Genomic DNA, 27,362 nt, shown 5'->3' on the forward strand with positions numbered 1-27,362 from the left:
TTCACAAATCCCCGAAGCATCTATATTTATTAGAAAAATAACAGTACAAAACTCAGTACATGTGCAGTACGTGAGCACCATTTGGTTGTGAGAGAACCACGAATTTTCCTCCTTTGGTGAAGATGCCCAGAGGCACAGGAATCCAGCACTCATGGGTTTGGAGTTTGGGGTCAGGTCCAAGGAAGACACTGCTTTTTTTCCATATCACCAGAGTGCAGGAGGGAGCTGGCTTTGGAGTCCTTTAAGTTGGCTCCTTCTATTTACTGGGAGGTGCTCCACTATGAAGGCTTTGTAACGGATATGTCAATGCAATGCAAATATAAGCAACATTCAAGGGCACCATTTAAAATGAAAACCCACATGAGATCTCCGGTAAACCACTGGCTTTAAAGGAGGCTGGCTGACTTGAAAGACAGGACACTTGATTCCTCATGGTTTGCCTGCGCCACCACTAGGCTGATTCTGACCATGGAATTTCCAAAACAGACTCCCTCTAACGAAGCCAGGAGCACATTTTTGTGGCTTCAGAGTGAAGTGAGGTTTCTCTTTATTAGAGAGAGATGGCATGGCTGAATGGACTCCTTTTCCGTCCTACGATGCCAGGTTCATAGAGACTGCCTTCCCCAGGATGCCGGAGAAATGCCTCCGGGAAGGTGCTGCAGGCTTTGGGAGACTCCAGCTGGCCTTACAGACAGATCCTTGGGAAGGAAGAAGTAACTACAATACCACAACTCCTCTGAAGCCAGAAGGTCCTTGACATCACAGGCACCAGAAACAAACAATCTCATAATTACAAGGATGAGCCGAGAGAAGAAAAGCCATAAAGTCATCAGCTTAGAAGGCTGAGCCCCAGGGGAGCCCGTTATCAGGTGAGGTTTTGGACCGGCAAAGAGGAATTCTGGGGTTGGGAGGTGAGCCGCAGGCAGGGGACAAGATGGACGGGATGGCTCACGTACATACAGGAAAAACAAAATCCCAAAAAAGCATTGTCCTTGATGGAAGATGGGCATTTTAGCAATGATAGGGAAGCTGATCTGGGAAGGCGAAGAGGTTGGTTATAAAACGAAGAGGATGGCTATGAAAGTGTGATACAGATGCCGTCCCAGTGAAGATGGCATACAAAGAATGCACATGAACAGCCACAGCCAAGAGAGGACTCCTGAGCCGGCTCCACTGCCCAGCGGGCTGCTGTTAGGGTTTTAGGTAGCAGACAACAGTACAGGGGCTGGCTATGTGCTCCCCTGGCCTGAACAGAACACACTGTTATCCTTGGAGAAGTGAGGAGCAGCAGCTGGAGGACCTTGGTCCCCCTCTTCTCCTGGGGGCCTCACACATAACCACTAGAACTGGAGACCCCATTCCTGGACCAAGCAGCCATTCCTTTGAGATGCACTGAATGGACAAGGCAGTAAAACTGAGCCATTTCCCAGATCATTACAAATCCCACTGAAATGTAGGCTGGTCAAATAGGAGAGGACACAGCTCAAACTACGCTCATTCTACGGAGGAGCAATCAGGGGCTGAAGGAGCCATTGTGGTTTCCCAGGGCTGCAGAGCTGGGCTCTGCGGTGCTGCTGAGTTCTGTTCTGGCTCCACCCTCAAGCTCTGGAGGAAGCCCATAGGATTTTTTGTTTATTTGTTTCCTGAGCTTCAGAGTAAACAGAAAAGATAAAACTAAATGGCTTCTAGGTAGGTCCCTGCTAGTGCTAACTTATTGTGTGATCAATGCTTCTAAAATTGCGATGAGTCCAGGTGGGAAAGTTCATTTACCCCCTACCTGGCTTATGTTCAGGTAAGGGAGTGATTTCCTTCCTCAGAGGCTCTCATCTTGCCCATTATTCAGAGTGAGCTGCCTCCTGGTGCGCTGTCAAAATACATCAGCTTCAAAGACAAACACACACCTTTCAATCTGAGGCCAAGATAGTTTACTGTATAATTTATGATAATGTTAAGTCTGTTTCTCATAAATGTTAATGGCGTCACTAGTTTTTTCATAGATGGGTAATTCTCAGAAAAGCAGCTGGATGTTTAAAGTTACATTTTATTTTTTTAACAACATAAAATGCCTCAGCGAACAAATCTGATTAAAACAAAACTCCACTGGGTTGCAGGCACAAAAATTCTGTTAATGGCAGTAAATAAATCCAAAACAAAACCATTCAAAGACTCTGGTCACATAACTGTCCATGATTTGGTTTAGTTTATGTTCACAGACTTTTCTTTACTGCATTATATAGATATAAATAAAGAGTTCTTTACCTTAATCTGGGTTCTTTCCATGCCCTATCGACTGCTGAATTTGTTGTACATTAGTATAAATATAACTCCCAAAGTAAATTCTTTCTTGCTAAAAATATTTTGCCATCAAACACTCAACCTCTTCTCATTTACAGAAATTCATTTACAGAATTTTGACCTGAAATAGAAATGCCACCACTCCATCTGTTATCCTCTATAGAATTGTTTTGACTGCTAACTACACCTCAGTAATTCTCTCTTACATTTTGGGAAGTTGGATTTTGAGATCACTTTACTCTTAAAGTCACTCCCTGGCAAAAGGAATAAGTCCATACTTTCAGTTTAGCTATGGTACTAGGGCTTCTGAAATTCTGAATTTTCCATTATGAAGCGCTGTATTCATCAAAGAATGTGTGTCCTCTAAATATTTGATGCTGTAACATACAATAACAATTAGCATATTTTAACATAAAAAGGTAGGATTTTTAAAGTCCACAATGAAATAGCCAGAAAAAACACGGAAAAAATTTAGGTTAAATGCCTTTAAATTGCTTGGGCTGAAGATACCTGGGATGTATTCCTTCTCCTACTTTATAACTCTACAATTTTGCTCATTCATTCTTTCATTAATTATTTTATTCATTCTTTTATTCAACAGAAACATACTGAATTTGATGGCATGGTACTGCAATGGGCATTGGATATACAGAAAGGGTAGGATAGGGTTTCTATCCTCAAAAATCCCATTGTATAAGGGGAAAAAAAGACATATAGACAGATAATCCTACAGCAGTGGTAGTGAACCTATGCATGTGTGTTATTGTGTTTTTCTTTTAAGACAAAAGATATCAATGTAGAGATTTTTTTTTCTAAATGAAAGCTTCAGTATTCAGAAGGTTTCATGGCAGTGTTGGCACTTTGCAATAAATAAGTGGGTTTTGGATTGCAGTTCGGCACTTGGTCTGTAAAAGGTTCTTCATCACTGTCCTACAGTGTGCTGGGTGCACTAATAAAGATATGCAGTGAGTGTTAGGAATGAAAACAGCTCATGTACTCATAGGTGGGGCTTTTGAGAGTCACTGGATCATAAGTGTGTGATACTGGATCATGGGTCTGTGATAGTGGATCATGGGAGTGATGCTGGATCAGCCCACTGATTAGTTTAGGATAGTTCTGGATGTGGATGATGGATTTACTGTAGAGGGAAGACCCATCCTGGGTGTTGGTGACACCAGCCAATAGGCTCGTAGCATGGATGGAATAAAAAGGGAAAGGAGAAGGAAGGATTGCTTCTTCCTGTCTACCATGCCATCGACTGTTTCTCCTCTTCCATGCCCCTATGCCATGCCACCTTGTGTTGGAACTAGCCAAATATGGATTGAAACCTTTATAATCTGTGAGTTAAAATAAACCTTTCTTCCTTTTACTTGTGGATGTTGGGTATTTTGTCCCAGCAATGAGAAAATAACTAAGACAAAAGCTGAAACAGGGAAGCTGAAGTGCACCCAGACCTTCTTTTAAGAAAACTTGAAACCCTGACCCCCTCCACCTCAGCCTTTTTCATTCCTAACACGCCCCCACAGTACTGAGTAGGTAGGTGTGTGTCTTCTGCACAGGACTCAGAATTTTTCAGGCACAAAGCCTGGATGTAACTGAATCTCCACTCACTGGGGTGGTGCATTGTGCACGTATGTGTTGAGCAGCCCAGTCATGCCTGATGCTCATCCTCGGTCTTACTGCCCTTTGCTTCCTGCAACACAAAGGACTCTGGGGAAGCTGTTGTGGCTTATATCTAGACATGGGAGCACCAGGTAGGAAGGGATAGGAAAACAGATGAGGGCTCACAGGGTGCATTGTGGGGAGGGAGGAAGCACAGTGTCAGGTCCAACATGGATGGCCATCTGCTTGGGCTGTGGTTCTTGGCCCTGGCTGCCCATTATAGTCATCTGAAAAACACACAGGGGCCAGATGCCCTCTGCTTTGATATGGGTAGTGGTTACACAGATGTATTCCAAGCCCAGATTCATTAAACCATACACTTAAGATTTGCATAATTTACTATCTTAAATCATACCTCAATAAAACTGACATATTGTACTAATCTCCGGGCTCCATTGTAGACCCTGAAATCCAAATCCAGTATGCACCCAGGGCTGGAGCCCTCTTCCCAGGAGAAGAATTTTTTTAAAAAAAACACCTCATATAAAGTCTACATCTCTTCATGGCAGGAACTGAAGTCTTATATTCCACTCTATCTTAGGGGGGATATTAATAAAAATAAGTAAAATGTATTGAGTGTCCTGTCAGTCCTCCTTAGAAATCAAAAGCATCATCCCTTCATTCTTAACACTACACAGGAAAATACACTGAGTCCTAACAATTCTTGGGCTCAGAGAGGTTGCTGTCCTACCCAAGGGCACCAGCTGGTAGGGAGCAGAACTGGGGCTGTGTGCAGCGCAGCGATGTACATTTCTCCTGAGCCATCCAAGCACATTTCTGAAGGGAATTACTAAAGATTGTCCAATGACTGTGGGAGCTCACCCCCACCTGCTCTGACACAGGCTCTAACAAGTTCTCAAAGAGGGAGCTTTTGCTGTTCCACAAACCAACTCCTCGAACCAGAAAGTCTGAAGTCAGCAATGACTAAATTACCCCTTGAAACCCTCAGCCAGTTGCATATCTCTTCGTCTTTGGGGTCTCATCTCTGCAATTCATTTCAGCTTCCGTCTGCACCAGAATCTCCAATCTGTCATGCCAAGGGTGGGAAGAAGCACCCTCCTACAAGACTGAGCATCGCTGCGGCTGCCTGCAATCTAGACTTCCAAAGAGCCATATTCTTCATGAGCAGGTAACGAAGCTCCAAGGAACAGGAGAAATTGCACAAAAGCAGAAAATGATAATTCAGAACCTACAATCATTTGAGTGACGGCATTAAGGAAATCCTCAAGGTCCTTAGCAATGCAGCTGCCAAAAGAAAAAAATGACTTCTTATAAAAAGACCCAAGTAGAAGTTATAATAAGGAACCATATGTACACTGCAGTTATAAAAATTATTGCAGCATTAAAAGTGATAACAGCATAATGTCGTCTAGTGTGTATGAAATCCCGGACAATATAAGATGGGTTGTTTAAGCATAAGGCTAATACCGCCTAGAAACACCAGGGAAATAAGAACTGCGGTAAGAGGACAAATCTTCACTTGGTATTTCTGGATCACCTCTCTTGCTGTTTGCAAAAGAGTAAACAGTATTTCCGGATTGCATCTCAGCACTTCTGTGAACTCAGAAAACTTTCTGAAGGCAGGCTCTGCTGTTTGAGCTGGAAAGTTTGGGAAGGCATTATTCCATGTTGTTTCTTCTTTCTATGTTCTATTTCTAAATTCTCACAGTGCCTAAAGGAGGGGGCTCTTCTACTGTGAGGGAGACTGGGAACGCGAAGCATTTGAGGAAGGGCAGCTTGGGAAAACAAAACACTTGGAATCTTTTCTTAGAATCCAGAAGCAAGAACCAGAGCTAGGATGTATTTGGAACTGTTGCTTCAAAATCCCCAGCGTTAAAGATGAAGAAATCAGGCCCAGAGTACTTTCATGATTTGCTGGTGGTTCTAGTGGCTTCAGGGCAGAACCAATAAAGCCACACTTATGTTTTACACATGGCTGTATAATGCTGAAAGCTCTTTCCCAAATATGATCTCATAAATATCCTATCAAAGGCATCCTCTTTTGCAGATGAAAAACTGAAGCTAAGAGAAGAGGTGATTTGTTTTTTTCTCCCTAAACTTACACAGCTGGTAAGAGAAAGATCTTGAAGCCAGGTATCTCATGTTCTTCTCTGGTGTCCAGAAATGTAACCGAATGCCAGGTGGGTGGCGAGCAGGCAAAAACATCCATTCCTATACCGGGCTTCATTAGTCCTGATTTGCCCTAAATTGTAGCTCTGCCATTCTTCTCTGCCCATACCCCTGAGAGGAATTCTTGTCAGTGCATTGCTGAGGAAAATATATTCCGGCAGCTTCAGGCACAGGCTGTACTGGGAAAATTGAGACAAAAGGCTAAGGATGTTTGGGCAGAGGCAAGAAGCTATATTACAGAGGTACATCACTTTCATATTCACTTGCACATTTTTCCTCATAAGAAAATTAGGCTTTAATGTAACCTCAATTTCAACCTTGTTGCTTTATCGCCTACAGCCCATTAAAGAGCTATTTCCCAGGGCCAGGAACTTATGATTGGAGGTCAGAAGGCTGGGGTTTTAATCGATTCATGATGAAACTTCTTTCTCGGGGCGTCACTCTTCTGTCACAGCTCTGCCCTGCGCTTGGGTGGGTAGGGGTATGGTGCATCCTCTATGGATAGTGAGGATTTTCTTAACCCACCAAGGACTGAGTTGGCTGCTGATGTGGGGGTGGAGAGGGGAGGGAAATAGAGCTTTCACTGACTCACAGACCAACATATGTCAAAACAGAGCACCCCTAGCCTACAAATACACCTCCCCAAACAATGAAAGAGCAGGCACCACCTTGTCCTCTCCTCTCTCCTCTTCCTTCCCCTGGCTACATCTGGTGCCTCAACCACTTTTAGGGGCCCATGAAGAGCTTCAAAGAGTTTCCTAGGCCCCAAGACAAATGATACCCCCGTGGATCCCCCCTTAAACTATTTGCAGATTGAGAATGTTCTAGCCCACTCATTAGGGTCCATATTGAAAGCACTCGTGTTGTCTTTCAAAAATACTGGTGCTTGGGCTCCCCTGTCCTTCTGGAGATTCTGATATCATTCATCCAGGACACAAATTGGGTTCTGGGGTTTTTAACTGCTCCTTCCATTTTCCTCTGTGATTCTACAGTAGAGAAGTTTGAGAAGCAATGTTAAAGCCCAGGCTGGATTTCTCAGCATGGTCTGACCTGAAATGTCTTCCAGGCCCCCATGTCCATCCCTGCGAAGGAAGAGGAAAGAGCGTGACTATAGTGACTGTACCATTCGATCCCTATTTTCTAGGGGCCAGGTTTTCCAGGCTGCTGACTCTCCAGTTAAAATGCTGGTAAAAAGACAGGAACAGTCCACGTCAGCCTGTTTCACAGTCGTCAGTGTCACTGCTTATTCTACCAAATAACTGCTTATCAGGCCTCAGCCTTCCACAAGTCCCGGCAATCACTACCGGAGGCCTGTGGGAGGGTTCGTCACCCTCCAGCACCCAGCACCACACCTGCTCGCTGCTTCCCCTGAAAGCAGATTTCCCTGGCTGCTCCCACTTCTCAGCCCATTATGCAGCCGGCATCCCCACCATTTAGGTATCAGCATTTTCCCTTTAAGCCATTCCCTTATCGGGGCTCTGAGATAATGCAAACACTAGGAAAATACTATTTTTATATTCTAGTGGGTACAGCTTATAATAATGCATGCTGCTAGGTTTTGTTTCCTGTATATTTGGATCCTGACTGCAGTCTACCTCCAGGCAGGAACAAAATGGATGCAGATGGAGGCAGTGAGGTAGGCAGCCGACCTGCATCTGGGGCCACAGAGCACCCTCTCTGCTGAGTTAGGAGCAGAGCGTGGAGTCCCCTTCATAGCTCTGGCTTCTCATAACCAAGCCTGGAAAGATCCAGAGCACAACAGGGATGAACTTCAGCCTGGCTTTTCAGTCAGAGAATGTCCAAGTCAGAATAACCTTTTGATTCCGACACAGGTAATTCTTAAAAAGCAATGCCTCGTCTGTATTTATTCAACCATTTTTTAACTTTCTTTTTTTCCCTCCCCTCAGCATAACTTTTCTCTAATTCCTTTACTCTTCAAATTCTGTCTGGGAGCAATAAAATCCCTATCCTCTCCCAGGCACCATCTCCACAGAGGCTTATAACTCTGAGTAGGGCTGAACCCCTCTCCAAGCCTCAGTTTCCCCGTCTGAGAAGGGATCTCTCACTTTCCATCCTTAATCTCATAATGATGCCTATAATTCCTTCTTATCCCACTCTACTCTTTGGGTCTCTTTCCCAGCAGCTATCCCATGGTAGGTATTAACATTATCTTTCTTTACATACCTATCCTGGTCCACTCTGTGAAAAGAGAAAAGAAGCATGTGTTTGGGTGGTGGAGACCAACAGACCTTTTTTTTTTTTAGTTTAAAATTTTTTATCATTGTCAACCCTTCCTATCACTGTAGTGATGAAAAAGACTATAGAATGTAAAAATGCCTCTTTTCGGGCTGGGGATTTAGCTCAGTGGTTCCAGAGCCTGCCTCGCAAGTGCAAGGTCCCGAGTTCAATCCCCAGTACCAAAAAAAAAAATGCCTCTTTTCATCCATTAAATGTCACATTTTACATTTATTAACATTAGTATTCACATCAAAAGCCAATTATCACATTGCTGCAAAAAGCACATCTTGTGAGGTCAAAAGGGATGAGGGTACTACAGGCCCTGACATTAAATGCCCCATACATATTTATAGGAGCTGATGGAATTTTGATACTATCCTTGGTATTTCAGGTAAAGAGATATGATCAAACTACAGAGTGGGGAGGTGATCTTGGTTGTGCACACCTGAAATCCCAGGACTCTGGTAGGATGAGGCAGGAGAATCTCTCAAGTTAGAGCCCCACCTGGACAACTTAGTGGCTTAGCCAGAACCTGTCTCAATATTTAAGAAATAATATTTTTAAAAATGCAAAAGGGCTGAGGATGTAGCTCACTGCAAAGGCCTCGGGGTCAATCCCCAGTACCACACAAATTATAGAATGAAAAATTGTTGCTACTGTTTCCCTGCTAAGTAGTCAGGTTCTTTATTGGTATTGTTAGATTGCAAAATATGTCTATGCTGTCATTCTAACAATAAAGAGCACAGTGGCCTTCCAGCAAGTGGGCACAGCTCCACTAATTTTGTGGAATTCATGCTTACTTCCATTACATGTCAAACTATTCTGAATGGTGAGATCACATTGAATGTCTTATGATTTGATTTGATCCCAAATATTCCCATTTGCAAAGATGAGATTACAAGAGTAACTTTATTGTACAATTTCAATTATTTTTGTATGAATGGATTCATTCTTTAAAAATTTATAATTCTCATTCCTTTGTTTAACACATACTGTTATGATTTTTCTTTTCTGTCCTGTCACTCTTGAATCAGAACTGCCAACGGGGATGAACCTAAAATTCCTATTTTCCATCAAAGCCCTGATAGCAAATGTTTCTGATGTAAATAAAATCAGTTCCATGAGCACATTTTGAAAAATTAATGAGCTAAAAAGCAGTCAAATATTGTCATATTTACTGTGAGCAATAATGGAATAGCCACAGGGACTGTGGCACAGGATCCAGGAAAGCAAAATTTCACATTGGGAAGCTGTACTATAATACCAACCGACACAAGTATTAGCGTTGTGATCTCTCTGAAATATCACATTACATGAAATTATAGCTGCATAGCTATGTAATGAGTGCTGGGAAGACTTCTGGTCACTTTTCTTTAGAAAGTGCCTCTTCTGAGGCCACAAGGAATTAACCTCGGCTAATATTAGTACCCTCGAGCCAACAGCCAGACCTGGCGTCTCCATATCCACTGACCAATGGAGGCCTTTAAACATCTCTCCGTCCACTCCACTAAGGCATCACTGGCCCATAAATTGTATGTAAGTATAGTGCACAAAGTGATGCTCTGATGTAGGTACGCATACATTGTAAATGATTAAATCAAGCTAGTGTATCCATCCCCTGACACACCCTTCCCTTGTGGTGAGATTATTAAAATCTACTCTCTTAGCAATCTTTAACTTTATAATACATTGCCAACTACATCATCACCGTGCTGTACAACAGATACCAAAAACACATTCATCCTAACAAAACTTTAGCCAGAGGATCTCCAACACAGGTAATTCTTTCAACGGCATCTCAGCATTCTCATCTTTTTTTTTTTTTTTTTTTAATGGCCAATATCGGAGGACAGAGAAGAGTGCTGAATGAGAAAATGATCAGCGATCGAAGAGTTGTAATTAACAAATAACTCATTTTTCACCTCCTATTCTAGATGCCAGAAACTTTTCATGTCTTACCCTGGTTAATCACAACCTCTTCCAATAAACACTTGATAGCTATTGCTATCCGCAATTCAGATTTAAGAATAAAACTTAATGTCACTGAGGAGCATGCCCAGAGACTGCAGGCCGCTGCAAGAAGCCCACCACATACATCCTGGGCTCTGTCCCCCGTTCTGTGCTCCTGAGGTGAACTCCAAAGCCAGCTAGAACATCCAAGAATAAAGCACTTTGGATGTTAAGTCAACAAACTAAGGCAAACAACACCACATGCATTTTATTCTTCCAATATATTTTTGGCAGAGAACAAATTGCCCTGGGATCCTTATTGTATAATTTCATTTGGAGCATTGTCCTTCTGGTAGCGGCGAACCGAAACACACACACATACACTAAACTCAGACTGCAATTAAAATCCAATTATAAATATATTACTGTATGAGACACCTACCCAGGATGATCCAGCAGGGAACCTTCTCTGAAAGGCAGCGTGGTATCACAGTCATCCAGCAGCTTCCATGTGTACTTCTGGCTGTGCCCCCTGACCTTGCGTGTCTGTTAAACAATGCTCCACAGCCTTTCTCAGAAGGGGAAAGGGCTTGATGTATGTCTCAAGGCAGAGGGACTTTAATAACACTATTACCAATTTACTTGGGAGGGTGACAAGTCAGGAATATTAAATCTTCGTGTGGATTATTAAACAAATTAAACACAGCTTTTAAACTGGTGAAAGTCAAGAGATGGAATTTGTGTGAGATCAGGAAAATGAGGGTTAACCACCCCCAGAAAAACCTGTTTCATGTGTGGCTTTTATGACTTTTAGGCCCTGTGTTCAAACAGCACGTCGTCATTTGTCTGACTTGAAATGTTTAGCAAATAGTTACCCAAAGAAATGGGCAGGCATTCCGCAACCCCCTCCCGACTCAAAGTTTTCTTTTCTTACAACATGATCTACAAACCAAATTAATGGAAATTTCAAGTATGCTGCATGCTTGATGATCCAGGAATTTCCTTCCTGTTGCCTTCCAGAAGATTTGCACTGCTGGCATTTAAGTTGATTTTCTCTAATTTGACAGGACATTTCAACTACAGAACTCAGGCTTCCAATGTTTTCCAACAGTTGTCCTTAAGCTCATTTGTCATCATTAATATGGGCCATCAAAACAGATCACCAGCCCAGCTCCGTCCCTGTCCAACTCTCTGGCGAGGATGCAGGCCTTGGGCTGGCTCTCAACATTTTTAATTTATGAAAATGTCTAAGGGGCACTCATTGACCCCCCACCAGTTCTTTTTAAGTGGTCTGGCATAGACTTAGTCCACAGTCTGTGCATCGACGTCTTACACCTATAGGACAGGTGTTAATTAATCCACCTAATTATGCAGCCAGTGGAAAAGGCTTACCCATAGGATTCTAAATCTGGAGGAAAAAAAATGGGATGAAGAGAGGGAAGGAAAATGATTTTGGTTTCACGCTGAAACAGAATTTCAGGAGTCAGCTTACTTGTCATTTCTACTTAAGTCGGACTGATTTGAGAATTTCCCTTACATCACAATGTTTCGTGTGTGTGTGTGTGTGTGTGTGTGTGTGTCTGTGTGTGTTTCCCTCCAGGAGTATATTTGAAAAGTGCGTTAAAAATGGTAAACTGACCTGAGAATTATTAGCTTACGTTTATTTTTTTAAACTTCAAAAGAAAAGCAAGGGAAAAATGCCAAACAGGATATAAACTTAAGATTAGTCACACGAAATGCGCAAGATCCCCGGTGATGCTGTCACTTCAGCAGCTTCCTACTGGCAGTTACCACTTGCAGGATCAGGGGCTGGGTTCCCTGGGAATCCATCCAAATGGAGAGAATTACAGATACCACAGCAGAGCCCTGGGAGGCTGCTGCTTGTGGCAAATAATTCAGGGACATGGGGAGAGAGAAGTCCTGGGGCGTGCCATCGATTTTGTCACATATATCCCCTTGGCCTTTCCAGCTTTACAGAAGGCTTGCAATGTTCTTTCTCTGCTTCTCCGTCGCCAAGGACACATATGGATGCTCTGATATGTGTCAGCTAGGGAGAACTACTTCTGAATTCCCTCCAGGGGAGTAAAGGCAGATCACAAGGGATCGCTTCTCTCAGGGCATAATCCAACATTGGCAATGCATCCCGAGAGAGGGAAAGAAGTCAAGTGATCCGTGAAGTCAATCAGCACACGCACACTGTGGCCCAGGAAGAGAGCGAGGCCCCTGTCTAGCACATGAATTTACATGGTGCCCAAGAAGAGACCCCAGCCTCTGCAGGGTGTGCTCACTGTGGACCCACTCCTGTCCCCAAATGCCCCCAACCCTTTATAAAGAAACAATTTAATGAATTAAAGTCACTGAAAATATTTTTTCCAAAAAATGAATAATTTAAGAATTCACATATCTGGTTAACACTAAATGACTCTTCAGCTGGGCAGAAAAATCAGAAGCTGTATTTGGCGGTTTTACAAGGCATTACGGAACACAGCTACTTTTTGCTGGCCCCTGTCTCTAGAAACTTTCCTGACTTTTAGATAGTGTCCTCCTCTGTATTACAAAAGTTATCGCCAGAGGCTTAAAAATTGGGTACCACTGATGATTTCAGGGGAAAAAAAATAAGTAAAAGACCTGATGATTTTTTAAAGGTGACGTTTTCTAGAAAATGTTAAGTTAAAGAGCCCAGAGACAAAAGTTCACATATTGTATGGTTCCATTTATGGGAAATATCTGGGTTCGGCAAATATAGAGAGAGAGGGTATGGTATATTTTTAAATAATGAATTTCACATTATGTGCATTTTACAATTTGAAAAGTGTCACAATGTTTTAAACGGTAGAATGCAAAGTTTGAGTTCTAATGAATGACAGATGAGTCAAAGGATCAAAAGTTCTGGGCACTCTGCTAAACCTTCCAGGGTTTCAGGAGAGATCAAAGAAGAGAAAGTCAAGGCCTCTATCTACCTAACTTCCGGCCTTCACCTTCTAATCCCCAAACCTGACTGCAGCTGAAAGAGAGCCACAGGGGAGGAAATCATCACCTTTCTCTCTTTTCTCGGCTACAAAGTCCTCAGTCAGAGTTGCAGCAGATGACCCACCCAGTCAGCCAAAGTATTCCCTCTAGTGAACACTTTCCAAAGTACTCCATTTCTGAGGGTTGTTACAAACAGCAGGAAGTTGCAAGTGTACTGTAAGTTTTCATATAACCTCCCAAGTGCTCTGTACTGTTACACTCTGATATGTCTTCCTTATCAAGGAGGGGAGGGAAAAAAAGAAAGAACCGTGAAAACCAAAAGGGACACAAGAAGAAACCTCTTGGATCCTCACTGCCTAAGGAATATCTTTCCACTGCTCTGAAAAGGAATGATAGTATCAGTTACGATAATAGTGAAATCATAGTTTACCAGTCACAGCTCCAGAAAATGAAGGGAACTCACTTTGTTCCAGAAGGGACAAGGTAAAGGTGCATCTCTGACTAGTGATGATGGACATACCTGGCTCTACACGATCGCAGGGCTGCGAGAGGCTCAAAGTCTACAACACACTTATTTCACAGGTTGACAAAAGAAAAAGAGAGAGGCCTGGGAGGCAAAGATCTGAAAACACAACATTTAGATTGGGTTTTAAAGATTTTGAGCCCATGAAAAAACGGAAGAATCAACGTAACACTTGCTGAATGCTCTGCGGTTAGCAGCATGAGATGTTTTGGCAGTAGGGTGCTTGGTTAGGCACTTCGAATTCAGCTTTAACAGACCTGGGTTTAAACTGTATTTTGCCACCTAACAGCTAGAAGAACTCTGAGTATGCAACTTAATCTCTTTCTGCCTTGATTTCTTTACCTATAAAATGGAGATAAGCATATCTAGCCATAAAGTTATTAAGAGGATTAAATGAGGAAAATATAGGTAAAGAATTTAGCATAGTACCTGGAGCATAAGAATTCAGTGTGTGATCACAGTTGGTGGCTTTACTGCTGTTCAAATCCACTCTGGGGTGGGTTTTCCCTGTAAACTTCTTTCAGCTTCCCTGTATGTTTAGAAGCATTTCGAATAAAATGTTTGGAAACAGAAAGAAAGGAAAAAAGGGCTTTAAAAAAATCAATGAAGAGAAGGCTGGTATCTGTCTTCACAATTAATCCTCAAACTCAGCTAGGTTTTATAAACAGTGTATCAGTAATGAGGAAGCCCAGGTCTCCTGACTGCAAATAGAAGGCTTCCTAATGCTGCGTGCACACAAGCAACATGAGCACACGTATGTAGTCTAGAGTATGCATGTGCTACTCAGCCTTCTGTAATATTCAGTGAGGCAAAACACAAACCACCCTGAGCATGGGCCTTCCCAACCAGCATGAGCACCCCACTTGGCCTCTGGGACATGTTGACAGTCACTAATGTCCCTGACTCTCTGCTTTTCCTGGGGCCTATTTCAGTAACTCTCCAGGTAGCCTGATCCTGATCATGACTTTGCAAAAATAAATAAATCCTATCTGCATTTTCTCCATTAAAAATAAACAAATCAGTGGGGTGAGAGCGAATCATCTGGAGAAAGGAAATCTAGAATCTTCGGTGAAACAGACTCCTGGCAGATTGAAGCAGCGCTTGCCAGGGGCAGGGTGACTCCATTTTTCCCAAGGGGGCACAGCTGCAGTCTCTTTGGAAGCTGTTCCAGTGCAGGGTGGGGCAGAAGCTTGTGGGGAAGGACAGAGAGAGGAGAGAGGGCTTTGGCTATCTGCTGGAAAACTCCAGAAATAGGGATCCAATACTCCTATTATGCTAAATGCAAGCTCGCTATGCCATTTACTGTGGGTCAGACGAGGCTCTAAGCACTTCTTATATATTTGCTCATTTACTATGAAATGGAAGGCAATGTGCCAACATCTGAGCTTATTTAGTGCCGTGGAACAACACTGAGCAGAAATTCCAGCTCAGGTAGGGCAGGGGAAGAGGGCAACAGTGGAGAAGGCTGGTTCTCAGTTCTGACCACCTGGACTTGTTACCCTGACAGGTCAGTCTTCTTTTTGGGTTAAATGTCAAAATGGGTAAAGAAGGAAAATTGCATTCGGAAAGCTAGCAGGGGTGGATTGTGACCCGGAGGACCAGGGGAGCAGGCATCTGGGTGGAGCTCATGCCCCACTGGGCATTTCTCTCTCACTTTCTCCTGCCCTCTCTCCCTCTCACTTTTAAAAACAGAAATCAGATTTGCATTCAAGTCTTTAAAAAAGAAGGCATTTGCTCACTAATCTGTCTACTCTTGGTATAAAATCGAAGGAGAAATTCACTGAAATGCACAGTTCAGAGTGGTTTACAAAAACCATTCCATTCAGGAAAAATAAATTCAATTCATCTTAATTTCCTCAAAGTACCACCACATTAAATGCTAGCATATACACATGTCAACAAGAAAATTATTAATTTTTGTATCTTCGCAGATGTTTGAATGATCAATAGACCATGACCTCCATTATGGCAAAACAAAGTCCACTCAGCAGAATGTCGCTAGGTGGTCATTGCCATTGGAAAAAAATTTTTTCACAGTAAAGAAAACATAATCATCGTTGTCCATATTTCACTGGCATTAAATATCCCAGTTCTGCCTCTTTTTTCTTTCCAATTTTATTTTTAATTAGCAATCTCATAATACTCTAATAAATAATGTCAAAGATGACTAATGAAAATATAAATTTCAATGTGTTATAATTACAATTCAAAAAAACCCGGAAGCGCACTAATATGGGGCTTGTTCTTCAGCAATTATAAACATAAATAGAATTTGCTCTGCCTTTTAGATATAGTCTAAGTCTGCTGTAACAGTACTACTGTCAGAAATGCAAACAACAGAAAGAACAAACACTGAGCTAACTACTGTGCCATAAATAAGGTCACTCATACTTCCGGCAGCCCATATGTCTGGTGCCACCATATGCGTGGTGCATTTATAAGAGGGACTTGTACAAATGTGCATTGTTTTCACTATTCACACTCACATAAATATAAAGAACTCGCTGAATAAATCCTGTTATATTTCTCTTTGTATCAAAGTGGAACGCTCCATGGTTATGAAATCTGGCAGTTAATAAAAATAGCCTGTTTTTTTATTAGATTCATCAAAGTATGGGAACACAATAGTATAATAATAACTAAGTATGCTTCAAAAGGTAAACTCTCCAAAAGTAAAACTGGAAAATGCATATGGGAAACAACAGCTTTGTTCATTATCCCCAAACAAAAGAATAAATGTTCTTTTAAAAAAGATGTATTCCTTAAAAAAAGGAAATATTTTCTGAATTATGGATGTATATGTGAAATAAAATCAATCCGATAATATATACGTTTCTGCCTAGTGACTAACAACTTCTGGGGTACAAAGAGAAAGCAGTCCTTGACACCTTTCTAAGCTTTCTAACTACGGGATATGTACAAATTTGCATACATGACTGTCACAAAACTTAGGGTAATGATTGTAATACCAGTAAAATAAATTTAATTTGCCCACACAGCAGGTTTACATAACTATCTTATTGTGGAAACAAAATAAGCTAAACCCAAAAGAATCTAGAGAGCATCTAACAGCATGAAGAAAGCCAGAGCAGAAGAGCATGGATGCGTCAGAGGCCGGCAGTCAAGCCCAGGAGGAGCAGCCACTAGGTTAGGGAGGCTTGGGGAAGGAGCAGCCAGGTGTTCCCACACCGTGACCACCTATGCAGGCACCATGCACTTACTTTCTCCACTCTCCTTCAGCCCAAAGTGAGCCTCGGCACGCCCTTACCTTTTCTGACACCTACCATTTCTCCTACCGTACCCTCAGGTGCAATGAAAATCAATCTCCAACTGCACCAACATACATTTAAATTCCCCCACAAGAAGGCAGTGTCTCATGAGCATCCTGCCAAAATGCAACTACCTGATAGGAGAGGCCACATACGTATGTTAACATCACTGTCTGCTTTCTTTCAGAATATGGCCGCAGACTCGGGCAGGCAGGTCATTGATTTCTAGAAGCACTTTACTAAGTGAAAATCTCTGGGGCTCTTTCCCCCAGCATCAGACCCTCTTATTTGACTCCCACAATGAGCACTCTGATTTAGCCACCTGACTCAATGAAATTTCATGTCTTTCCAGAAAGTTCCCAAAGTCTGAGCATTGGCTTGGCCAGGCCACTCTGAACACAGATTTTAGGGCTTAACTGGTGATGAATAGGATTAATACAGTCTGTTAAGTTTCTCCATCAGTTTGGCCTGAAAAATGATTTCCCTTCTTCTATAAGAACACCTAGGCTAGTATCGGCAAAGAGCATGGATTCTGCCGTGCACAGGTTGAAAGCCAGCTCCCTGTGACACACTCTGTGCCTCATTCCCTCGCTGCAGGATGAGGGACATAGATAGTAGCACCTCGCCAACTTCCTAAGGCAGGAGCAAAAGGGTACATGTGAGGCACTTGGGCAAGAGCCAGGAAGAGCAAGAACTCAATAAGGGCTGGTCTTTCTTACTAATCCAGAAGAAACTGAGTAAAGCTTTCCCATTTTCAACCCCAGGAGTCAGACTAATAATACAAAACTACGTGATTGCCCAAGTTTGATTTATAAAAATACAAGCTTTCATAAAATCTCACTGCAGATAACAAAGTACAGGGTGTAATTTTCAACCTTTAGACTTGTTCTGATTGTCCTTGACCCAATAAATGGAACAAGTGTGGCCACACCTGGAGACTTTTCAGAGGTGGTGGGCTTTCAGGAGGGGTGGAACAGTCCTTCATCAAACTCCCCCATTATCCTCCCTTCCTACAGAAATGCAGATCCCCTACCACAGACCACAGGCCTAAGAGAACTACTTACAAAGTTATTTTTCCCTAAGACAGTAAAGTTCAAAATTCAAGCAATTATTTGGTCTATTAGGAGATGCACATTAAAAAAATGTTCTTCTTTTGGCCTTAATTACCTGTCCAATCAAAGAGAATGTGTTTTTGGTTTTAGGTCTCTCTCTCTAATTATTCCATTGCTTCCTTGGCTTTGGTGAGTACATGAGAAAGTCCACACTTGTGGTCCATAATTAGCTTCCTTTTAAGATGAGACAGCTTCAGAAAGCAAACCAAGGACCAGGACTGGTATTCAGACCAGAAATTATAAACTGATAAGGAGCTACGTAATTTAGGAACAGTCATTCTTCAAGTATGGGCAAAATGCATCTATTTGTGAAATGAGCCAAATGTGATGTTGTTCAGCCTTGATACCCACTGGTTAAAACAAAGAATTAAAAAATTACTATCTTCTTTTCCTTTTAATGTGGGATAAACCATACCAAAAAGTCACCATTTCCCTCCTTCGGGTAGAAGAACTGAGTGTCCCTGTTTGTTTGTGTCTGGTCATGGCACTGGGGATGGAACCCAGGGCCCTCACACTGAGCTACATCCACGGTCATTTTTATTTTTTATTTTGTAAATATTATCCAGGAGAGGCTCAAACTTGTGATACTACTGCCTCTTAAAAAAGTCCTGCTTAAATGTTTGCTTTAACAAAACTTTTGTGTTGTTAGCTGTTTATATCATAATGTTGGAGGGATAATATGATATATATTCCACTTACTGCCTCCAAGTGCAGACACAATCTACCAATAAAGCCTATTTTATTCCCCAGAGTGTTAGAATAATATCTAAGTGTGAGAGTGTTTCTCACACTTTGATGTTATTTTCACATTTGTAACGTCAGAGACTTGTATTTCCGCATTTACAAAAATACAATTACCACCAAATTTTAAAACCGCATAGCTACAAAATTTCTGTATATCTCTATCCCTATACATAGGTACCTTTGCATGGCACCGGAAAGCAGAGGGCAGAACTGTTAGAACCGTGGGTGTGAACCAAGGATGAATTGAAATTGAAAATCTAGCCTATTGGGAAAGCCAGTGGATACCAAGCAACACGGGGGAGCCAGACCGGTACCACTGTCTCAGACAGAAACAGTCAACTAAATAAGCACCAGTGAGGCCCTAACTCAATCAGGACCTCTCTGCCTCCTTCGAAACACTAGGCAAACCTGCCCCCGAATGTGTGGGTGGACCGAAGTGAAGAAGGGGAAATTCAAAGCTTGAGGGAGAACGAAAAAGCTTCCAGCTACTCCAAAGTTCAAGAGAAAAGGCTACCAAGGGCCCAAATGCTATGTGCTTTGAATATCTTTGTTCATTACCTGACTTGTTTTAGGGTTGATCCTGATTTAAATTTAGAGTATCACATGCAGAATTTATTTTTCACTCTTTTTGAAAAAATGTGGAATATTTCCTGACCACAAAAACACAGAATTCGTGGCTCTCATTGCCTCCCCCACTCCCTGGACTTGGCACCAGAGCTGGGTCATTTAGAGGGCTGTGAAGTCCATAGCTGAAGGCATGTGTAGCCAGTATGGAATGTTTGGGGTCCCATCTATAGGTAATATCAACAACTTAAAGGAAATCACTTAAGCACTTTCTTCTTTTAAAGTGTGATAACTATGTCTTCTCATTAAAAGAGTACAGTATGAGAGAGAACACATGGGCACACTGTCACCCTAAGACAGAACTGAGGAAGTAAAGGGATTCTGTTTCTTGTAAACAAACAATAAATGGACACACACTCCAACAGGTAGTTCTTCAGAGTAGAAAGTCTCAATATAATTCAGATTTAGGCCTCATGGACCAACCCAAAATCAGCAGTGAGGATGCTGATCTTAACTACGAGGACAATAATAACACATCATCACCAGGGTAGCACACTCAAAACTTTGTCCAGAGTGCTTTCATACTCGGGATACCATCTCCTCCTGAAGTTTATGTTGTGAAGATGAGGCCTATGATGATCACGTCTGAGTCCAAAGTCAAGATGGCCTCAGCTTTCTGCACGGTATTTCCTGAGATTTACAATGCTGGCACCATCCATGCCCATCTGACTTCTAATGATTGGAGACTCATGCTGGCAGGACTCAAACACAGAAGGTTGAGGAAAAGAGTGGGATTATTTCTCTAGACCAAGACAAACATGACCAGCATTCACTAATACAACTGAAAAGGAAGAGACCAACAAAATCCAGCTGTGTTTCCTCCGAAGTTGCTTTCTGAACACTACACACCCCAACTTGTTTTATTCCTCTGCAGGCTCTTCATCATTCAGCCTGCAGTACATACACACAATACAGAAAAGAAAGGCAGCAGCAGCAACTCTAGGTCTAACTTCCAAAGCTGTTTTTTATCTGGAGCCCCAAATAGCCCCAAGTTAGAGTCTATAGCTCACCTGCCTTTTGTGTTGTTTAACATTATCTTTCTTTCATTTTTTCTTTCATTTTTGAACCCAGGGATTTTTGCATGTTAGGCAAATGCTCTGTCACTAAGCTACATCTCTAGCCTTCTTAAAAATTTTATCTTGTGACAGAGTCTTGCTAAATTGCCCAAGGTGGCCTGGAACTTGCCATCTTCCTGCCTCAGCCACTGGACTCCCTGGGAGTATAGGTGTGCATCATTCTGCCTGGCTAAAATATTAACTTCCTTAGAGGAATGAACCTCAAGCTACTTCCTGCAAAATTAACATATTGCACACACTGTCCTTTCCCGGCACCATGTGCCCTGTAGCCTGATTGAGCTCACAGTTAAAAGTGGCAGTAGCCTGCGGCAGCAAACCACAAGACTTGTGCCAATGCGAAAGCCTTCCTAAGCACAAAAGCTCTCTGAAGCCACCAGACACACATTCTCTCAGTGCTCAGAACAGGACATTTGATTTTTTTAAAATTTCAAATGTGTGCTTAGATGTGCGCCACTCTTGCTGAACAATCAATTTGCATTACATTACACTAACCTAGTAATGGACAGCTATAAAATTACACATTTCATGCATTAAATTTAATGATGAAATAATAGGTGATAACAGGTTACCAATTCTGACATAAACATCACACAATCAGTAAATCCACTCAACAATAATAACTTTATACATCCCATTTCCTGAGTAACAATCTTGAAAGAGGAGCATATAAATTGGAAAGTTATTGTCCATCAGGACAACATAATTATCCTGGAAAGAGACATACAAGGAGCTGTAACCCTGAAACAGATGGTTACAATGGACTTCTCCATGCTTTATTTATGTTGAGTCATTTGGGAGAATTTAATACAGTATCACCTCTATTTTGACACACTCTTTCCATATCATTCATTTTTAGGGTAAAAAATGCTAACTCACATGCTTGGAACAGGATCAGTACAAAGGTGGTAAGTCCTTGGTAATCCAAGAAAGTGAGAAACATATGTATTTGGTACTTAAGATTCATTTGAGTTTTTAAATTAAACAACACGATTTATTTTTACTTGTTTTTTTCTCTCTAATTATCTATGTGCATGAGACATTTTTTAAAAAAGAAGTACTTAAAAAAAGTGACTCACACAGACGTGGGATGGAGCTGGATGGCTCTGTGGATGCTGAATGATGTATGAACAAAAATCTTCAGAGAACAGACTTCATGTAACTGGAAAAATGCCCTGCCTGGACCACTCTGAAAATGCTCAAGGTACAGTGCTTGCTGTTTCAATCACAGATCTTTAGAAGACCTGGGACAGTGTGCATAATCTTTAAGACTGCAAGAAACCCAAGTCCCTCCAGGTGCCCAGACCAAACTGCCACCACCAGCTAAAAAACTGAACCACAGATAGCGAAGCTCATGCCAAGTGCACAGAGGGTCTCATTCTGAATGGTACACACTGTACTCTGTGGAGCACTTGTGCCCCTGAGCATGTTAGGACGTTATAAAGTACTGGGAAGAAAGGCCTGGTTCCTGGCAAAAAACAAATACTGGATGAAACCAAGTTGAAAGCTTTAAAAAAAACCCTACAAATTTCTCCACCTTTAACATACTAATCTATACTGAGAAACAACAAGGGAAAGAGAGTGGGTAAGTTAGACCCAAACTAAATTGATCACAGCAGTATTTTCCAAGACAATGTCTATAATTACCTTGCCAATAAGCAGGGATCCATGGAACACAGTTTGGGAAACACATGTCTAGCATAACTGAGGAGAAGCAGCAGCACATCTGGCTTGGGAAGAGCCAGAGTTTGGCTTACTCTCTTAGAAAGCACAAATAACATCACAAAGAAATAAAAGAATAGTATTTCATTATTCATTACAGTCAGCCTGGGACAAAAGGGAAGAAGGTCAACACGTCAACTTTTGGATAACTGCACGGAAAGCTTTTTGATTCACAGGTGAGAAGAGGTAATGAAGTCACATCAGAGGCCACCCAAGCTGGCAGCCCCTTGGTGCCTCCATGGCCGTGAGGGACTGAATTCTTGCTGGGAGAGCAGAGCGCCTTGAGCACCTGCTGAGTTTGACTGCCAGGGAGACCTTCAGGGAAACCTCTTGCTTCTCATTCTTTCCACAGATCCAGATACTAAGCCACCAAACAGCAGTCACCCGCTGCCTCTCCTGGATGGCTGATATCAGGGCAGCTGGGGCACAGCAAGCCTAAGAGGTGATGGGCAGAGAGGACCTATAAATAAATCAACACGAAAAATTAAAAGATGCCCCTACAGTGCTTTCAGTTTTATTTTCTCAAAATTCCAGCCCCTTTGCTAGGTGTCCTTTAAAACTGCAGTGGAAGAAATTGGATGGGAAGAAATCGCTACCTGATTGGAAGCTCCTCTCACACCAGAGAAGTTCTGCTTGATGCTGGAGGACACCAGTTGGCACTTCTCAGACTTCGTTTGCACATTCTCAGTTGCACTGCTATAAATGTCACTGCCGGTATGCATATACATTCACAGTACACTGAATGTACAATGTCGAACTTATTTTTCGACAAGGAGACAATTTCTCTTCAACATGTCAATTGTCTCATTTTACCAGTGTCTGCTCACTTCCAAAAATGCAAAGGTAGAGGAAGAAAAGTTGGCCTGGCTCTACCTGCTTTATGCTTAGGCAGAGGGCCAAGCACAGAACCCAACATTTCCAACAAGACCGTGATTCCTTTAATACCTTGGGTAGAGGTGTTTGTTTTTAAAGTAGGCTAAGGAATTATGCTGCTTGGCAGGGGTACATAATAGAGATGTGCCTAATTAACAACTCCCTGTGGAAATTCTACTCACCCTGAAGGAGCTAGTTGAAGAGCCATCTCCTTCAGGAAATGCTCTGTGATTCCCTCGCATAGGGCCCATAATGCTTCTGTGCTTGGAAGTCCCAAATAGTGCTTTGATCCAAAGCAACAGAAAAGGAGAGATAGGTTCCCATGGTGGACAGAGAAATGAGGGAGGCCCAATCCATGGAGGGGGACTGGGTAGACAGAACTACAAGAGGACCCCAAGGTCTTAGCAACAAATAACCACACCTGCGGTATGGGCAGAAAGCTCAGCTCAGACAGTTTTACCAGGACCAGCCCTTTGTCTAAGATTCACTACTGGTGCTCTGAGGGGGAAGAGAAAGAAGAAGAAACTACTCTATATTCATATTTGGGGAATATTTTTAGTCTTATGTTTTTGACGTGTGAGCTGCCAGCACAAAATACAGCAAACACCTTCCTAAACTCCCTCCAACCAAATAAATAAATGAAAAGAGAGTCTGCTGAAAACCTTGACAAGCAGCTTGTCAAGAAAAGCTGCTTTTCACACAAGAAACCTCCTTTCTGAACCCTAAATCCTACCGACTTCCAGGCTATTTGCAGTACCCTTATCTGTTAGTATCGCAACCGAAAAGAGTAAATTGGACCCCCCCAAAAATCCCCTTTATTTTTAAAGCCAGAACCTGATCAAGGAGTTCATTCTATATTTCCAAACACCGGATTTGTATTTCAGAAATATATTTACAGACTTCATAAAGGGGTGCGAGACTGACTTCAGGGGTTAATGCCATATCCATAGGTGTATGTTATACATTAAGCTTTTGATTCACTCTCTCTGCTACTGGGAGTGAAATTTGTATGATCAAAGTGTAGAACTGACACCAAATTTGAGGGAAGAATTTATCAAAACAATTTGCGACTAAAACGATTTTAAGCCAATAGATGTTATTATGTAATCTTATGCCCTGTTGGCAGACTAACACGATTGCTCAGGACTAGCAGAGAGAAACCCAGAGAGTAAAAGAAAAATCTAAAACAACAAAATGATTCAATTTAATCCCACTGTCCAGCACAAGAAAGAAGAAAAAAAGGAAAACATAAAAATACATTTAAATTTTTTTAGAAATACACTGGAGGAAAAACCTCAGAAATGCTTTGGAAAGGGAGCCAAGTCCTCCGTGGATATAAGACTGTGGAGGCTGAATCAATGATATCATGGCTTGACTTCATGAAGACAAGACTGAAACAACCCGTAAGAGCCGATGTCAGAAGTGTGGCTTGGCTGAGGACAGGGAAAGGTCCTGCGGGCCTGCCTGGAAGGTCACTACCTACTGCTGAGCGGGCGAGTGTCATCAAATCTCCCTACAGAAGGAACCTTCCTGAAAGCGCAGGACACTGGCACGGAGCTACCACCCAGGGTGGGCTGTGGGAGGGAAGAGACACAGATACCTGCACAAATGTGTGCAGCCAGGTGGGTCCCAGACTAAGCAGGAAGGAGGAGGAACAGGAGACTGAATATGGGGCTCTCTCTCAATAAGGTACAAAGCAGAGAGCAGAAGGAACTAAGACAGCACTGCCCCTTTTCACATTTTGCCACAGGAGAGCCACATTTGAAGATTCATAACTTCAGACTGCAGACCCTCTTTTCCCCAAAATAAGACCTAGCCACAGAACAGTCAGCCTTGAAAACCGGAGATGAAAACGCCAGCCCAGTCAGCCCATCCTGGGCTTACCCGCCATCACTGTTCTCTTGCTCGGTGGCTACTCTGAAAGGCAGGTAAGGTCAGGATGGGCTGACTGGGGCTAGCAATTTTGATCTCTAGTTTTCAAGGCTGATTATTTTATGGTTAGGTCTTATTTTGGGGGAAACATGGTATAATACAGGCCATTTGTAAAACTGTTATTGTCATTAGTTTAATATCTCCCAGATTTTTCTGGGCATTCGCAGCATGACTCAGCTGAATTCCTCAGCTCCCTGTCCTGTCTTAGCTCCTGTAGGCATCATCCTCCCCTCCCCTGGCACCTCTCAACTCCTCAGGAATACGTGTCAGCCCTTCCCTTTTCCCTTCCCAGCTTGGGCAGGACAGATCCAACCTTGACAACTATTACTTCTAAATATTTTTCTCTAAAAACCATTTAGGGAAGAACTGACAAAAACATCAATCATAAGTTGCTTTGTGCTGATTCATACTAAAATGCTTAAATATGTATTTAGGAAAGAAAGCTTCCAAGTTATTTTTCCAAAACAGCTATAACACTGACTCCAAACCTGTCAAAAATAACCACCGAAGAAAGAAAATCTAGATCAATCTAAGTTACAAATAATGATGTGAAAATATTAACTCAAACATTAACAAACAGAACCCACTCAGTACAATAATAAAATAACATTCCACAACCAAATAGGACTAATTATAGGGATATTAGGATCAATAACAGGGATTCATAGTAACAACAAGTTAAAGCAGAACAACCATAGAATCGTGTCTACAGATGCTAAGAAAAGCATTTGATACAAATCAAAATCTAATCTATTAATAAGTTCTTATTGAAGTAGGGATTTATGAATACCTTTTAATATGGAAAAGAGAGATATAAATATATCTTAATTCAAAAACCCAAACACGCTTAATGGTAATAGATAAAAAGCATTCTTATTAAAACTAAAATGGTCACTACCAGTATTTTATAATTTCACATTTTTCACTTAATACTACTCAGGGCAATTAGGTGAAAGTCATAAATAATCAAAATTGAAAAGAGGCAAAATTATTATATTTGTAGATTATGCATATACTATATATAAAAAAACAAAGAGAATTGACTCCATATGAATGAAATACTAAGAGAAAAGTAAGGCTGATGACTATAAAACTAATATATAGAAATAGCTTTTCTAAAGCTAATTAAATATACAGAAGTTCAAATTTACAAGAGCTAAATGGAAATATTTTTTAAGAGTTAAGTTTAAAAACATAAAATTCACACACAAAAAATTTAAAAACCTACAGAGAGACATAAAGGATGACTAATGGGAAGATATACTTTGTTCTTAAATGCATTGTAAAGATGCTATTTCCCCCATATTACTTTATAAATTTAATGTGGTCCCAATAAAAATGCCAATAAAAATTCTTTGAAACTTTAAAAGTCCATTCTAAAATGCACATGAAAAATTAAGCTGTGAGAATTGCCAGGGAAATTCTGAAATATGGGGTTATTAGCCCTACTAGATATTAAAACATACTATAAACCGAAGGCAATTAGCATAGTTTCTTCCTAGCAAATCAAAAGTCAGAAAAAGTGGGGTAAAATTCTTTCAGAAATAGGGCCAGGAATTTAGCTCAGTGGTGCCACACCTGCCTCACAAGTGCAAGGTTCTGAGTTCGATCCCCGGAACTGGGAAAAAAAAAGAAAAAGAAAACCAGAAATAGAATAGGTACAAAGAAAGTTATCATATAGTAAAGCTGGCATATTAGATGTGGAAGAGGCCATAACACCCTGAACATGCCCAATCTTGTCAGATGTGGACAAAAGATGAATTATCTAATAAATATGTTGGTATCTATGGCCAGTTACTGTGGGGGTGCAAGTAATGTTGGTTCCATTCTTAGGTCTTACATCAAAGTAAATCCCAGATGGTTCCAAAATTTAAATGCAAAAAAAGAAGATATTTTCTTAGAAGTAAAAAAGGGAACATTAAAAAATAATAACCTGAGCATAAGAAAGGCTTCACTAGGCAAGAGACAAAAAAAATGCCATAAATCAAAAGATAAAAGGGAAAAAACCGATAAATTTGCATTAGCATTTCAAATTCCTGAAAGGCAAAGATACCAACAACAAAGTACAAAGCAAAAGACAGAGAGGCAAAACTATTTGCAACTCATATGTTAGACAACAGGCTAATTTCTCCAAAACAGAATACTTTCAAAACGCCTCAGAAGAGGACAACAACCTTGTATAAAAATGAGCAGGGGGCTGGGGATGTAGCTCAGTGGCACCTTGCCTGCCTGGTAAGTGCAAGGT

General features: G+C 41.6%; 1 protein-coding gene and 1 long non-coding RNA gene across 2 annotated transcripts in view; both read right to left on the reverse strand.

Annotated features, from left to right (window-relative positions):
• The window catches only part of Rora (RAR related orphan receptor A), a 674,381-nt gene that overhangs the window by 566,226 nt on the left and 80,793 nt on the right, over positions 1 to 27,362 (reverse strand). The window lies entirely within an intron of this gene.
• Positions 1 to 27,362, reverse strand: part of LOC147821825 (uncharacterized) — a 107,708-nt gene continuing 80,346 nt past the window's right edge. Inside the window, exon 2 of the long non-coding RNA XR_015446506.1 lies at positions 1 to 27,362. This exon is cut by the window's right edge and continues 42,041 nt beyond it. This is a non-coding gene — a long non-coding RNA (uncharacterized LOC147821825).

Source organism: Heterocephalus glaber, unplaced genomic scaffold, assembly GCF_053883595.1.
Source record: "Heterocephalus glaber isolate CG9 unplaced genomic scaffold, H.glaber_assembly_v1.0 deba00001689, whole genome shotgun sequence".
In the NCBI taxonomy this organism is placed as follows: domain Eukaryota; kingdom Metazoa; phylum Chordata; class Mammalia; order Rodentia; family Bathyergidae; genus Heterocephalus; species Heterocephalus glaber.